We start from the raw sequence: 13,145 nt of genomic DNA, 5'->3' as shown, positions 1-13,145 counted from the left end.
AGAAAAATTTAATCACTGGAAGCTCTTTCCTATTAATGTTTCTGCTTTGTTGTTTCTAAAGATTTTTTCTTTCAGTCCTCACATCGCCCACACCCATCTAGAGATGGTTTCTCAAAAACCACAGCAGGGATTTAGAAATACACCACACTGTTATATACATTTGGTCCTGACACCACTAATAGTATTTCTTTTGGTAGATGTCTCACTGACAGTAACTCTTGCAAAACAGAAAAGCTACAAATTCAAAGCATATAAACCATAAATGCAAACACAGCAGACATAATAATTAGAGGATGGAGTGACAAGACTTCAGAATGTGATTCTCCACATCTCTGGGTTCTTATTTAGCTTTGAGAGTGAGAGTGTTTTAGAAACAGATTCAGAATATTATTATTTGCTGAGTGAAATAAAATGGATGAGAGGAATTTTCCAACCAAGTGTAAAACTTGGATTTAAAATAGTAAAGAAGGCTGGTCTCGGTGGCTCACGCCTGGAATCTCACCACTTTGGGAGGCCGAGGAGGAGGGTGGATCATTTGAGATCAGGAGTTTGAGACCAGCTTAGCCAACAAAGTGAAACTCCATCTCCACTAACAATACAAAATTAGCTGGGCATGGTGGCTCACACCTGTAATCCCAGCTACTTGGGAGGAGAATCACTTAGGCAGGAGAATCACTTGAATTCGGGGGGCAGAGATTGCAGTGAGCCAAGATCATGCCACTGTACTCCAGCCTGGACGACAAGTGAAACTCCGCCGTCAAAAAAAAAAAATTAGTAGGGAAGATTGGTTAGTATCTTAGGGAAGAGTGAGAGAACCTCCTTACCTGGCTCATGGTGGCAAAGCGCAAACATGAGGTTATTATATGTAATACTAAAACACTGTCATCCAGTGGTATCTCTTTTTTTCTGTGTTTCAGTTTTCATATCTCTGAATGCTTGAGCATCTGCGATTCTTGTAGCAATTATCACATATAGAAGCCAGATCTGATCACTGGATGTAATGTTTCAATTACAGAGAAAACATAGTCGCTGGCATATGTGTGTAGTTACTACAGTATCTCCCTGACCTCTTTTATTATTTTTTGTTAAAGAAGAAAAACAGTAGCAATATAAGTTGATTAAAATGCGGTTTTCTGGCCGGGCGCAGTGGCTTACGCCTGTAATCTCAGCACTTTGGGAGGCCAAGGCGGGCGGATCACAAGATCAGGAGATGGAGACCATCCTGGCTAACATGGTGAAACCCCATCTCTACCAAAAAAAAAAAATACAAAAAATTAGCCGGGCGTGGGGGCAGGCGCCTGTAGTCCCAGCTACTTGGGAGGCTGAGGCAGGAGAATGGCGTGAACCCAGGAGGCAGAGCTTGCAGTGAGCCGAGATCGCGCCACTGCACTCCAGCCTGGGTGACAGAGCGAGACTCCATCTCAAACAAACAAACAAACAAAATGCTGTTTTCAGCTTAGGGAAAATTCAAAGGGCTTTAAACATGTGTGACTGTCACCACTCCTCACTTTTAACAAATTTACATGAACGGTGAGAATCTTTCAAGACATACAGTGGTAAACAGCTTCGTAGCATCAGTGTCGCACTTACTGAGCCCTCACACCTATGAGATGGGCATTTTTAACCACCAGTTCTCATCTCACAGGCAAAGAAACTGAGTCTCAGAGACTAAGTAACTTGCCCAAGGGCACAAAGATAGTAAGAGGTCAAATGGTATCCGACCCTAGTCTTAACTCAGGCACCTAACCATGGCATTATAGAGCTCAAATGATAAAACCACCCAAAGAAAGTGCTGATGGGTCCATACCTCATTTTACACTGGCAAAGTGAAGAAAAGCACAAACTAGAAAACTCGAGCCAGCTTGAATTTCCCAATGGAGCTGGAATGCCCCCTGATTCAACCCTAGGACCCCTTCTCCAGCTGTTAAATACCTTCATTCTTTCACGGCTTTAGATTCCATCTATAAGCTAGGGACCCCCACACAGATGCTTCCAGCCTTGACTTCTCACCTGACTTCTCCTGGTGCCCACTGAGCATCTTCACTTCAACATCTAAAAAGATTCTCACACTTAACGCATCCAGATTTGACCAGCGACTCTCCCTTCCCTGAAATTACTGCGGCAGGCACCCTTCCCATCCAAGATGATGGCACTCTACCCCTCCAGTCCCCCTCACCCGAAACATCAAGTCATCCAACCTTGTCTTCTCTCTTCCTCTGACGCAGTTTCTCTCATGTTCATTTTATTAAAAGGCAGTTTACATACATATTTCTCACATGATTCTTTAAAATGGCTAGTTTCCCTAGGACACTTCATAAGATTTCATTTGAGCATAACTCACCGTGAGTACCTTAACTGAGGTAGTCAAGTAAGCTTTGTCTAACACAGCACTGTGTAACCTACAAACCATGATATTCACCTACCGCTTTATTTTTATGTGCTATTTGATAAACACTTACGTAACACTTCTCATCTCTCAGACATTGATGTCAAAGTGCTTTACTGCTCATTTAATTAAATTATCATATAATCCTCATAACCCTATGAAGTAGGTTCCCTTTATAGAGATAAGGAAACTGAGGCTCAGGGAGATTAAATAGCTTACCTGAAACCGCACAATTCAAACCCAGGCAGTCTGGCTCCAGAGTCTGTACTTGTAACCACTTCACCCTGCTCCATCCACGAGATGTACTTTTTTGCCTCGTGAGTTGTTTTCTTATGAGTAGAAACATACATGTATAAATGAACCAACACTCTTATCTGCCTTTCTTATAGCCAGGACCCACCTCTGCAAAGTGCCTGACCTGACTGGGTGCATACTCTCTACCCTCTTCATAGGAAAATGGCAACCAAATGACAGGAGATCCCTGGGCCCAGGAGAACTGTGCTGTGACCAGCCAAGTCACCCAGACAGGAGTCTGATATGCGACAGCAAACAACTCTAACTCCTTGGGACTGCCTCCCCAAGGCCCGCTCAGGAATCGGGAACTTAAAATCAACCGGAAGCAGAGCATGTGCGCTCCAGGGTGCCTGAGTATGATGGATGACACAGCTGGAGGAGCTGGCTGTGTTGCAGACAGCACAGCCCCGCCTATGCCAATTAGGTTGATGGGTGGTGACTGAGAAACATGCTGGATTTACTGAGATCCTCACTCCCTAACTCACCAACTTTTTAGACATCATAACAAAAAGAATAAGGATGAGATAGGGAAAAAAAAAAAGAGAGAGAAAAAAGTGTGCTTTGACTGCCCTGCTGATACTGTGAACTGACCCTGCAAAAACAAAAGCAGTTTTCCTCCTACCAGGCATCTCCCAGGTGTGGCCAGAGTGCACAGACAGCCCCTGTTAACTCCTCAGAGCACATTTCCTTTTGCTTCCAGATACCACAGTGACTTAGGGCATAGCTTCTAGATCTAAGAGATTAAGAGAGGTAGGTTTAAAGCCCAGCTCCATTGCAACCTTTGACAAAGTACTTAGCTCCAGCCTCTGTCTGTCTCATGTAATGCTACTCCTTAGATGAGATGCTACTCCTCCTGACCTTACAGCGTTGAGGTGCAAATTCAGTAAGATAACATAGTATAACCACTCAGCAGAGGATGTAAAACTCAATGTATGATAGCTATTGACAGTGTTTTTGATAATTTCAGCAATGATAAAAGTTTTCCACCCTTCAACTGTTCAAAGTCTGAAGTGGAGGGAAATGTAGGGACATGGAATGATTTAGAAAAAAATGAATATTTTATGTTTGACAAGGATGGGGAAAAACACAAAGTATATTTTTGACAGCTCTGAGTTCACATAATAGACAACATTTAAACAACATATAACTGGATACGTCTACCAAATATGGATCACCCCAGCCTCATCCACTTAACCATGGCATTATCATTATTCTCTTTTAAAAGCTGAAGACAAATGGGCCAGGCATGGTGGCTCACACCTGTAATCCCAGCACTTTGGGAGGCTGAGGCAGGTGGGCTGCTTGAGGCCAGAAGTTCGAGACCAGCCAGGCCAACGTGGTGAAACCCCATCTCTACTGAAAATGCAAAAATTAGCCGGGCATGGTGGCACACACCTGTAGTCCCAGCTACTCAGGAAGGAGAGACAGGAGAATCGCTTGAACCCAGGAGGTGGAGGCTGCAGTGAACTGAGATCCTGCCACTGAACTCCAGCCTGGGTGACACAATGATACTCTGTCTCAAAAAAAAAAACGGAAACAAAAACCAAAAAAATTTAAGACAAATGTTTTCCGTTTCTAAGGCACACAGTGAAATAAAGTCTGTTTTCATTTAAAGTATCCCATTTGGTTTTTTAAACCAGTTAGCTAACTTCAAAGGGCAGCCAATGGAGGGACTATCAAGCTGGCAAGGGTCTAGTGTCTAACTTCAAAGTTCAGGTAGATAGAAAGCCACTGATGGTCCCACTATACTTCTCGGCATTTGGCATGAAAAATGCTTGAGAATGCCCTTTCATTCAGATGGTGTGTTTGCATGGACACACAGCACTAAAATGGTACCTTCTTTCAATGAAAGCCAGGGAGAAGCCTGAAAAAGAAGCGTACAATGATCTCACCCCAAGCTTAAAATTAACAAGGACCCTTTGGGGTCACAGCTGACAGCCCCCATGGGGCATAATATGAGTAGGAGAAATCCTATCTAGATGACAGGGGCCCTAGTGTCATCTTGGTGTCATTCTTATTGTCACCATCCTTACGGAGATATGTGAAGTGACTTAAGCTAGACACCGCCAAATGTCAGGGGAAGCAGGGTCAGTTATTACAGAAGCACCAAGGGATTTCTGCATGTCTTTCAACAAGTCATTTGACCTTTCCAGGTTAGATTGCCAGTGGAGTAGGACCAACTGCCTGCAAGTTTGACAGAGTTTATAATAGGATTAGATTTTATTTATATAGACATTTGACATCCTTAGCTCCAAAGTGCTTTCCTATTAATACAATGAACATGTTAAGAGGGCCAAATCAGAGTCCAGTGTTATTCATCTACTAATAAATCACTGAATGGCTTCATTTGCAGGAGGTTATGCAGCCATTCAGATTAAATAGTGCTTTTGATAATTTAGGCAAAAATTAAATAGTCCAATGGCAGTCGAGAAAGGACAGCTTTAAGAAGTCATCTAGGTTGGGCACAGTGGTTCACGCCTGTAATCCCAGCACTTTGGGAGGCCGAGGAGGGCGGATCACGAGGTCAGGAGATCGAGACCATCCTGGCTAACACAGTGAAACCCTGTCTCTAATAAAAATACAAAAAATTAGCTGGGCGTGGTGGCGGGCGCCTGTAGTCTCAGCTACTCGGGAGGCTGAGGCAGGAGAATGGCGTGAACCCAGGAGGTGGAGGTTGCAGTGAGCCGAGATTGTGCCACTGCACTCCAGCCTGGATGACAGAGCGAGACACTGTGTCAAAAAGAAAAAAAAAAAAAGAAGTCATCTAGGCCGGGCACGGTGGCTCATGCCTGTAATCCCAGCACTTTGGGAGGCCACGGAAGGTGGATCACCTGAGGTCAGAAGTTCGAGACCAGCCTGGCCAACATGGTGAAACCCCATCTCTACTAAAAATACAAAAAATTAGCCAAGCGTGGTGGTGGGCACCTGTAATCCCCGCTACTCAGGAGGCTGAGGCAGGAGAATTGCTTGAATCCAGGAGGCAAAGGTTGCAGTGAGCTGAGATCGTGCCACTGCACTCCGGCCTGGGCGACAGAGCAAGACTCTGTCTGAAAAAAAAAAGAAAAAAGAAGTCATCTAGCTCCGACTTCCCTTCTCTCCCACTTGACCCCTTTACTTCAGATACAGTAGTCCAGTGAATGGACCTGAAAAGACTTGTGGACCAGTGCAGCGGCACAGTTCACTTAGACCCATTCCTTCCCTAAAGACTACGGTGGTTTCCACCTAGCTAAATCCTACTTCTCCATCCAGCCCGGAGTAGCTGCTCCTCCCTGAACCTTCCCAGCCCAGCACAATCTGGGAAAGACTCGCTGTCTGAATTCACAGCACTTGACAGCCCACTGGATTATTTGCCTACTGTTGGTATCGCTGTGGTTTAACTATCATTGATTTTATATAAATATTATGTCTTTTCTCTCTCAGCATAGAGGCTGTGTCAGGGACTGAGCATAATACTTTTCTGAATTCCTCGTAACGTTTTCCTCAAAGCCTTGTACTCAGCAGATGGTCAATACCATTCAAATGAACACAACTCCCAAAGGTTTCACTGAGCCATTAGCAATCTGCAAAGTGGCTTCACACTCCTCGCTGTGATGAAACATCACAAGGAACACTGACCACCCCTTGCCAGTTAGAGAGGCCACTTCAGGGCACCAGTCCAAGTTAGTACGCAGCCAGCTGGGGTGACAAAGGTTGCACACTATGAACGAAAAATCCAAGTTTCAATCCTGCCCTACTATAGAATTTTGGTCAACTGTTTCTATCTTTGTTACTGCATTTCAGAAAGACAGCAGTAACACTAAAGTCTACCTCCCGAAAGTGCTAGAGATGTGAAAAAACATATAGATATATGAGATATAAGCATTTATTTAATATAACTAGATAATAGAAGATAATATTTTTCTATGATTTGATACTTAACATTTCTTAAATATCAAATTGCTGGGTAAATGTTATCCAGTGGGGATGCACCTTCTAATGAATTGTTCAGCATTTTAAATCCCCCTGGCTGGTTTAGGTGTCCCTTCTCTCACTGGCTCTCAGAGTTACATCCACAGTTTTGTTTGCTGCGCCTTTTGAAATTTTAGGCCAGGTTTCCTGGAAACCTGAGCTGGAGGGAACCGTGGTAGTTCACCATACAGTAGATCAAGTGAAGGCAGTACTAAGGCCACAGCTGCACGAGGGGGAAAAACTGCTGGCTCTCCAAAATGACCTGGAGAGGGAAACAGTTGGCTTCAGGCCTCCAGGACAGAGGCTATAGTTCTAAGCTTTCTCATCCACCTCTGGGAAGGTACACAGAATCCTGGGGGAGTTTGTCCTGTTTCAGAAAGCACACCTTCAAGGTACGACTTGTCTCTCAAATCTCAACTGGAACAAGGATCTTTTCAAATCTCACTCACTTCATTTTATAATATGAGCTCATTATAGTATTTCTTATTTTATACACATTTAATATGCATATAGAAGGCCGGATGCAGTGGCTCCCACCTGTAATCCTAACACTTTGAGAGGCCGAAGCAGGCGGATCATTTGAGGTCAGGAGTTCGAGACCAGCCCGGCCAACATAGGAAAACCTCATCTCTACTAAAAATAGAAAAATTACCTGTGGCCAGGCACAGTGGCTCACGCCTGTAATCCCAGCACTTTGGGAGGCCGAGGTGGGCACATTACCTGAGATCAGGTGTTCAAGACCAGCCTGACCAACATGGCAAAACTCTGTCTCTACTAAAAATACAAAATTAGTCGGGCACAGTGGCGCATTCCTGTAATCCCAGCTACTAGGGAGGCTGAGGCAGGAGAACTGCTTGAACCCGGGAGCTGGAGGTTGCAGTAAGCCGAGATTACGCACTGCACTCTAGGCTGGGCAACAACAGCGAAACTCTGTCTCAAAAAAAAAAAAAATTAGCTGTGCGTGGTCGTGGGTACCTGTAATCCCAGCTACTTGGGAGACTGAGGCAGGAGAATCCCTTGAACCTGGGAGGTAGAGGTTGCAGCAAGCTGAGATCACACCACTGCACTAAAGCCTGGAGGACAAGAGCAAAACTCTATCTCAAAAAAATAAAAGGCATATAGAATTTCTAGAATTTTCTATTCACACCCCGATGGGTAATTCTGCACTCGTCCTACCTTGAAACAAATATTCTAATCTGGTAGCCAGCACTTAGAATGGTGATCCTAGAAGTATTTCATGCATTTACATGCTCTCTGTCACATGCTGGCAAACCACTGGTTTATTGGGACCCTAGGTAGAGTTCAAATTTGTGCCATGCTTACGAATGAGAAAAAATATAGTAAAAAACAAACAAAAAAAAGACACTCTCACTGTGTTTTATTTCCTGTGTCACGTTATACACCCCAACATATTTGCTCCTTTATGTCCATTTCTGGCATGCCCTGTTGTTTCAGGAGTGATGAGTCACAGTTAGGGGGAACTGTAGTAACTTGCTCCATCTCGTAGTATAAGCCAAATCATGGACAATCTTGGGTTCTCAGGGGGTTATTTATCTTGGGGGTGGGGGGTGCTGATCATAATCTGTATGACCACATGGCACAGATATTTAATTATGATGGTGACCTCAAGTAAAGCAAGCAATTTCTTGGTCTGACTATATCAAAATTCAGCCAAATGTCCACCCAGTGGGAAAGCTCAGCTCCAGAAGAAATTATAGCTGGAATGACAAGAAGTGTGATGGATCAGGATTGGAATATGCGGACAGGCCTGAGTGAGAGGTCTGGGGCCAGACAAAAGGGCGTGTGCTAGATGGCAGGATGGGAAGTCTGGGCAAAATTACAAAGGGATGCGACGAAGCAGCAATTGTATGCTTCTTCTCTGGACCCAAGCTTTTTTCATTTCCTCACTATGAGCATTGCATCTGCAATTTAATATACACCTAGAGACTCAGTTACTCTTACAGAGCCTACTGCTCATGGCCAGAGTCAGCCTTCAGCAAAACTGCTGCATGGAGAATGCTGAGACCTTCCAGCCCTTTTCCTCCTTCCATTGGACTCTTCCATTCAGGTATTTATCTCAATCACACCTTAATGTCTCCCCTTAGTTTAGTGGTTTTCAAAGGGTAGGACCAGCGGCATCAGTATCACCTGAGCACTTGTCAGAAATACTCATTTCCAGGCCCCAGACCGGACTGACTGATTCAGGAACTCAGGGGGCCAGGCCCAGCAATCTGCATTTTCTCAGTCCCTCCAGGTGATTCGGATGCACACTAAAGTTTGAGATCCACTGCTTCAGGTGATATAAAATAACGACTTCAAGATGAGAGAGCACGTGCATTTTAGGAGAGAACTTGTGAAGAAGGCACGCTGCTCAAGAGCCAACTAAATCAGTTTCTAGCAGTGGAATTTTAAGCCATGTAACAGATGGTGAGAGAGAGACTGGAGGCCACCGTATTTGCCCTGGCCCTCATCACCTCTTGCTTTTTAGCTCACCTATTTCAATCTTCTCTCCACCTGGCCACTAGAAATGTGTGTTCAGCAGGAAAATCTGACCCTGTCAAAGCTCAACTCAAAACTCTTCAGTGGCTGCTCCCTGCCAATGGATAAAGTCCCAATTCCCTGGCACCCGACCCAGCGTCCTTCATCATCTGCCACTGGGCCACCTCCTGACCTTGTTTCCTTCAGCACTTTTCCTCCTGCTCAGCCATACCTCGCTGTCTGCAGCTGGTTTAGACTTCCCCATACCACGGACAGCAGACTTTGCCATGTGAATTACCTTGACCAACAGCATGAGAGCTGAAGTGACGGCTGCTACTTCTGAGCAGACTTTAGATGCTATAGTTTTGCTCTATCATGTCCTTTTTCCCTTTGTCATAAATAAGATCCACATTGTCCCAGAGAGAGGCTGTTTCTTAAGCCTCAGTGGGTCCCAGAATGATGACAAATGAGGGGTAGAACTATGCCTGACTTACACTGGACATGCAGCATGAGAGGGAACTAAATCTTGGCTGTTGCAAATTACTGATATTTGGGGGTTACTTGTTATTTACCGTTAAGCTGACTGTAATAGTACTTTTGATCACTTCTCTCAGTCTGGAATGTCTTCTCTTCTCTGCTCTACCTTCTTTCCAATCCCACCTCACCCCTGCCTGCACAAGAGACTTGCTCATCATTCTACACTCAGCTCAAGTGTTACCCCTCGGTCAAGCTTTTTGTGTCTTTCTCAGGTATAACTTTTAAGATCTTCTCTGGATGCCCCAGACCTGTAACCACGTCCCTGGAACTGTGCCACGGCGCCTCCATTCATTAGTACTATCCTTAGAACAACCTCTAAGAAAAAATAATAATAAAATTAAAAATTCAACAACTCATTTTATAAAGCAGAAGCCTGGCTCAGAAAAACAAAGCAATTTGCTGAAGCTTCCCAGAGTCAGTCACAGTCTGAGATTTCACGAGGTGGGAGTCTGGCTCTGAACTCAGGAGTCTTTGCCCCGCCCAACACATCTCTCTTACTCCCCGCAGCAGCAAGCGCGTTCAGATCCTCCCACGCCACTGGAGAGAGTAAAAGTCCTCTTATCAACAACTGAAAAGGCTGCCATGCTAATCTGAGACTTGAAAGATTGCATCTGGAAGTGGGCTTCTTACCCCCTGAGAAGATAAGCATTTCCCCAAAGTCAATGTATTCATTCTAAGGCTCCCGGCAAAAGCACAAGAGACCCTACAAGAACTGGGGCATTTTGTTTGCATCCTTTCCCCAGGTCCTAGCCTATGGGTTGCCGGGTAGGGGGTAGTATGGTGTGGTAAGACAGATTCCCACCGACATCACCCTAGAGAAGCTTTGAGAAGGTTCTTTTGGATTCGTCACAGAGGAGGAGGCAACTGAGCAGGGGGTTCAGAACTCCAAGCAGGTCTGCTACATGTCGATATTTTAAGCTTTAAAAAGAAAAATAAAAGGGGCCAATTATTTGACTTTTCAGATTAACCAAGAAAAGAAAAGTGACACAGTGACAAAGAATTAAACCAGACCACCCAGGTCAGGCATAGGAAAAAAACACCTAAAAGTAGCAACTGCAATTTTAGGTTTCTATGAGCCACTGGCATTTTTGTTGTGTGGTTGAGTTTTTTTCTTCCTCTCTCTTTCTCCCTCCTTCTCTTTTTACTTTTACCTTTTCGTTTAAGGGAGGAGTAAAAAGTATAAAACTTTCAAATACTTCCCCCAAATCAGCCATGCTAATGAAAGGTGAACATTTAACAAAGTATCATGATATTATTTTCATACAATATTCATACCAATTTTTTCAAAGGTCACAAAGCTTTTCTCAGTTACTAGTTGGAATGCATTTATCTCTCTCACCATTCCAATGGATCGGTTTTTTACCGCCCCCCAAAAGGATATGCTACCTTTAAAGATACCATCAGTCTCATTAATAATAGCATCTTTTTCCTTTCAAGTGTAGAAAGCTGTTCAGAGCTGCAAATGGTTGCTAGGCCAGTTTGGACACGTCTGATTTACTCTTTAAAAGCCCATCCACTCCGTATAATAAATAATAAGAGCCGGTATTTATTGAGTGCTTAGCGCTGTGCTCGGTGTTTTTCAGGCATTGGCTCATATGATCCTCAAAACAGCGCTATCAGGCCGGTGGTATAACCTTACAGATCAGGAGAGGGAGGCACAGAGAGTAAGAAGGACCTGCTCGAGGGGGAAACGGGGAGCGTCGGGAGAGGCGGGGAGGCAGGCAGAGGCCAGGAGCTGCACAAAAGCACAGTTAATGATTCACACACAGCCCTCAGGCAGCTCCTTCCAGTAGGGGTTGCACCAGAACACACGGACGCGCACACACACACACGCACGAATGCACACACACGCACACACGCGCGCACGCACACACTCTCATCTTCAACTCTTCATCCCAGCGAGAGGCGGGTGTCCGGCAAATTGCTTGGCAACGCGCAGAGGAAACTCCATCCAAGCCCCACGTCCAGGCCGCCTCTGGGCGCTGTCCAGCGGGCAGAGCGCCTGAGGCCAGGCTGGGGTCCTGCCTCCCGACACCCCGAAGGTGGGGCGCGGCGCCAAGGCCAGGGTTTCAGGCGATGGGAGTGTAGGGAAAGCACCGTCCCCTGGGACACCTGTTGTCGCCTCCCCACTCGGGCCGATGAAGACATCCTGGGCGTCCCAATCTTGAAGATACCCGTCGGCCAGAAGTGTCTGTGTATGGGGCCAGGGGTCGCAGGAGTCCTCTGCCTTAAGCAGAGTCCCCTCGTCCTCTCCCACCCCGGGACGCCCGCGGCTGGTGGAAACGCCGCGCCTCCGCGTGGCTCGACCGAGAAGGCTCGGGAGCGCCAAGGGGCACCGCGGCGCTAGGACCTGGCGGCCGGCCCGCCCCCGCCCCCGCCCCCGCCCCCCGCCCGCTCCACCTGCAGGGCCCCTCTTGGGGGGCGCGCTCGCCCTCCTGCTGCGGGACGTGAGTGCAGTTACCTGCGCCGCGGTCCGCAGGGTCCCCGGCGTCCGCCGGAAGGTCGCCGCGGAAAAGCCGGCTTCTCTGGCAGCGGGATACCCACCCGGCCGCGCTGCTCTCGCCACGCTCCCTCCCGGCCGCAGCGCCGACGCCGGCTCCAGACTCTCGGGCTCGCTCTGCGCCCGCCGGCTCCCGGCGCCGCTCCCGCCGCTCCTGATTGGCCGCGGCGCGCTCCCGAGCCGCGCCATGATTGGGCAGCCGAGGAGCCGGGGCGGGGGGACTGGCCGGGCGCCGCCGGGATCTGCTGGCCAAGCCTCCCGCGCCGCAGCCTCGCTTTCCCGCGGCTCCCGGAGCCCCAACCAGACGCCGAAACCGGGATCCTTCCACTCTGCGCCTAGTAGGGCCGGCCGTCCAGGCACGAGGCAACACGGAAAGCATCGATTCGAGCGACGTGGAAATGGCGTGGAACGGGGAGCGCATGGGAGTCCCACCCGCTCCACCTGCGGGCTGGTAGTTGAGACCTCCCAGGAGCGGGAATCATTGCTCAACTAGCCTCACTCCTGTACGTTCATTTATTGATACTTTTGACTCTACAAAGGGCGTAGGCTCAGGACAGTGGCTTGTAAACAGCGGGCGCCAAATAGTTCTGTGGACTCATATTGGACTCTACACACAACCTCTCAGTGGTCCTACCTGAGCTCTCAAAGGGAGAGCAACTTGTTTAAAGTCTTAAGCATGCCAACAAATTATTAAAAACACCGTGCTAGATGTTTAGGGGGAAAAAAGATAAAAATGGTGAGATCTTCGATTACAGGGAAGTTCATACCCAGCTAGAGAGATGAGGCTGGATAATGATAATGACCCTAACGTTTTTATGGTGCATGTTGTTTACTAGGCACTATTCCAAACGCTTTACATTTATTAGTTCAGAAATACAGAAAGAGGCTGTCATAAGAACATCCATATGCCCCTTGAACATGTGGACAAGTGACACCAGTTTTTAGTCTGGAGAGATTTTCATTGAAAGACACACCAGCAGTCACTCCACACTGTGGAGGAGA

The 13,145-nt window shown here is 46.8% G+C and overlaps 1 protein-coding gene across 4 annotated transcripts in view; it reads right to left on the bottom strand.

Annotated features, from left to right (window-relative positions):
* STON2 (stonin 2) overlaps positions 1 to 12,231 on the bottom strand; it is a 179,434-nt gene extending 167,203 nt beyond the window's left edge. For 2 of the 4 annotated variants that reach the window (XM_032134787.2, XM_058429869.1), the window contains exon 1: positions 12,105 to 12,230. The gene's annotated coding sequence lies outside the window, so the exon portion shown is untranslated. Of the gene's footprint in view, positions 1 to 12,090 lie in introns of all 4 variants that reach the window. The other 2 variants (XM_058429870.1, XM_058429868.1) reach the window with 2 other exon arrangements.
* Positions 12,232 to 13,145: the final 914 nt, after the last annotated feature.

The sequence above is a fragment of the Hylobates moloch genome, unplaced genomic scaffold (genome assembly GCF_009828535.3).
Source record: "Hylobates moloch isolate HMO894 unplaced genomic scaffold, HMol_V3 SCAFFOLD_16, whole genome shotgun sequence".
Classification (NCBI taxonomy): Eukaryota; Metazoa; Chordata; class Mammalia; order Primates; family Hylobatidae; genus Hylobates; species Hylobates moloch.
This window is presented reverse-complemented; position numbering and strand designations above follow the sequence as displayed.